The sequence below is a fragment of the Quercus suber genome, unplaced genomic scaffold (genome assembly GCF_002906115.3).
Source record: "Quercus suber isolate HL8 unplaced genomic scaffold, Cork oak 2.0 scaffold_34, whole genome shotgun sequence".
Taxonomy (NCBI): Eukaryota; Viridiplantae; Streptophyta; class Magnoliopsida; order Fagales; family Fagaceae; genus Quercus; species Quercus suber.
In genome coordinates this window covers 382,686-386,326 of record NW_027069499.1, presented here as the reverse complement: position 1 = coordinate 386,326, position 3,641 = coordinate 382,686, and the positions used below count along the sequence as shown (strand labels likewise).

General features: G+C 38.3%; 1 pseudogene; it reads left to right on the top strand.

Annotated features, from left to right (window-relative positions):
• The first annotated feature begins 2,012 nt into the window (after positions 1 to 2,012).
• LOC112001838 (UDP-glycosyltransferase 90A1-like) lies at positions 2,013 to 3,641 on the top strand (annotated as a pseudogene).

Below are 3,641 nucleotides of genomic sequence, written 5' to 3'. Positions count from 1 at the left end.
AACATTAAAACTCCCCACCTACCCCCACTCTCCCATATCTCTCCCTTATCTCCTCAGACTTCTTTGCTCTTTTGGTTTCTTTTGTTTTTTTCCTTTGTTTCTTTTTCTCCCTAGCTTGTCTCTCCACGCCAAAGTCTCAGACCTCCTTTCTCTTCTCTTTTTTTTTTTTTTTTCCCGTCTCCAGTACTCCTCCATCTTTCTTCTTTTCTTTTTCTTCACTCTTCTTTCACTTCACACATGAATTGATTCTTTTCTATTCCTCTCCATTTTGATTTTATTTATTTTGTTTTATTTGTGGTGGTGTTAATGTTTGTGGGTTTTGGATTTGCAGATAGTGTTGTAGCTTATGGATTTTGTTCAAATTTGTAGATGGTGTTTGAAGCCATTGGTTGTATAGTTGCAAGTAAGCATTTTTTTTTTTTTTTAATTTATGATTGTTTTGGTCTATTTATTTTTTGATAATAGTTTTGGTCTATTCCTTGGATGTGAGCATGTTACGTTTGATTTTGAATTTTTTTAGGTGGGTTTGTGTTTTCATTTTAAATTTGCTAGGATAGTTATAGTACTGTTTGTATTTGAAGTTGCTATTTTTTTTTTTTTAATTTTTGGATGTGAGCATGTTGCATGTGTTTGATTTTGAATTTTTTTAGGTGGGTTTGTGTTTCATTTTGAATTTGCTGGGATAGTACAGTGTTTATATTTTGTTTTGTATCTTTTAATTTAATTAAAAAAACATTTTCACGCCAAAAAAAAATTCTTTTGATTACCAAAAATTAATTTTTGGTAATCAATTTTTTTTTTGGGGCTATAGTGGCGTTTTTAGAGTCTATAGTGGCGTTTTACAAACGCCAGTATTATACCGTCACTATAGACCTATAGTGGCGTTTACAAACGCCACTATAGAGTAATTTTTAAAAAAGCCTATAGTGGCGTTTAACAAACGCCACTATAGCCTTTTTCGAAAATAAAAAAATTCCAAACGCCACTATATGGTGGTCCTATAGTGGCGTTTAAAAAAAAACGCCACTATAGGTCTATAATAGCGGTACAAAAGTGGCGTTTTTAGTACCTATAGTGGCGTTTGTGAAACGCCACTATAGGCCCAGTTTTTTGTAGTGAATGATAATTATATATGATTAACATCAAAAGTAAATAATTGATTAAATTACCCAATTAACGTTGTCATATGATTATTCAATAAGTCATACAATTCCAAATCACTAGAAACACATGTAAATGATTCATTGAATTACCATCCAATGTCTCATCCAAATCAGATTGAAATTCAAACATAAATTATTCTATGCATCTATTCTATGTAACATGCCCTCTCCTTAACCTTCCTCCCCTTTGCACCTCCCATCAACTCCTTTACTCTCTCACAAATTACACCCCTATCAACGGTCATGATTTTCGCACCTCCAACATCTCTTTGTGGAATCACTAGCCCTGCTCCCAATCCCATTGTTACAAGTTTAGCATTCAAGGCTTGCTCACTAATATCAAGCATAGGCTAAGTCAAAAGTGGAACCCCATTTGCCAAGCTCTCCAACACTGAGTTCCAACCACAATGACTTAAAAACCCACCTATTGAAGGGTGTGCTAGTATGCTTCGCTGCTCCACCCAATCATATACAACCAACCCTTCTTCCTTCACTCTTTCATTCCATCCATTTGGTGGATCCCAAGCCTTTGATCTCACAACCCAAATGAATGGATGGCCTGCCATGTCCAAACCAAAAGCAATCTCATCCATTTGATCATTTGACAAATGTGATTGTGTACCAAATGAAACATGATAGGTCCAAGAAATAAGTAAAGTTGTCCATCCCTGAAGGACGATGCACAAAGACGATCCTACTGCCAGCACAGTACGAAGGGGGCTGCACGAGCAATCCGACCGAGGCCGGCCATTACGACTAGCGGCAATAAATACCAATACCGTTGAAAGGGTGCTGGTCAAATTAACACCTCGCACAAGCGTTACGAACTCAAGCAATTATGCTCCCATAATGACGGAGCCAACAGCTAGAAGGCCACTGAAATAACCTATATATACCCATAAGCAAGATCCAAAGAGGGTATGAAAAATCACATAATTTTATTCTCATCTTAGTTTTCTTTGTTTTATCTTGCTTGTTAAGCTTCTCTAACTTTATCATCGGAGGCATTGTGGTCAGCACCCCCCCCCCCCCCTCTCAAACCGTGGCCTAAAAGTCACAATCATCACCACCCATCAAATGCTCCATTCATCTCTTCCAGAACCAACAAGCACCCAAATATCACTTTGTCAATAATCCCATTTCCAAAAGTTCCAGACTTGCCACAAGGCTGTGAGAATACAGCTGACCTTCCTTCAATGGCTCTATTTGCTACCTTTATAGAAGCCACAAAAAAAATGAAACAACCTTTTGAGGATGTTCTTAGAAACATGATTGATGATGGGTGTCCTCCTATTTGTGTTATCTCTGACTTTTTCCTCGGTTGGACACTTGAGTCATGTCATTTATTTGATATTCCACGTATTGTCTCTCATGGAATGGGCGTGTTTGCTATGGTTATTTGCAAATCTCCTTCTTTGCATGTCCCAAGTGTTAAGGATTTGTCACTATTGGATCCTATAGATTTTTCAGAGCTGAAATTTCCATTCACTTTGAACAAAGGTGACATCCCTGAGGGACTATTAAATGGTGATCCAAATGACCCTTATGTGCGTCTTATAATGGAGCTTGCAGAAGCGGATGTGAATAGTTGGGGTGTAATTGTTAATAGCTTCGAAGAGATTGAAGGTGAATATGTTGGAGCACTTGAATCCGACTATTTCAATGAAGCCAAATCTTATTGTGTGGGGCACTTCTCCTCTATGATCAACTTGATCAAGAATTGGATGCTTCATACATCAAGTGGCTAGATAAGTATGTTGAATCTAATGAATCAGGCAGTGTGATTTATGTTTCATTTGGTACACAAACACATTTGTCAAATGATCAAATGGATGAGATTGCTTTTGGGTTGGAGATGGCAGACCATCCTTTCATTTGGGTTGTGAGATCAAAGACTTGGGCTCCACCAGATGGATGGACTAAGAGAGTGAAGGAAGAAGGGTTGGTTGTATATGATTGGGTGGAGCAACGAAGCATACTAGCACACCCTTCAATAGGTGGGTTTTTGAGTCATTGTGGTTGGAACTCAGTGATGGAGAGCTTGGCAAATGGGGTTCCACTTTTGACTTGGCCTATGCTTGATATTAGTGAGCAAGCCTTGAATGCTAAACTTGTAACAATGGGATTGGGTGCTGGGATAGTGGTCCCACAAAGAGATGTTGGAGGTGAGAAAATCACGACCATTGATAGGGGTGTGATTTGTGAGAGACTGAAGGAGTTGATGGGAGGTGCAAAGGGGAGGAAGGTTAAGGAGAGGGCACAAGAATTGGGGCGATTGGCATGGCATGCTGTGGAGAAAGGTGGTTCCCGTAAGAAATTGACGAGCTGATTGAGCGGCTTACCAATAAAAATATGTGATCAAAACCTCTTTATCGCTTTAATTTGAAAATGTATTTCCTATTTCTGTTTCGCAAATGCTTCTGTGTGTATTTTCTTTTACGAGTAATTTATGTGTAATTTGTTTACGTGTTTTTGCAA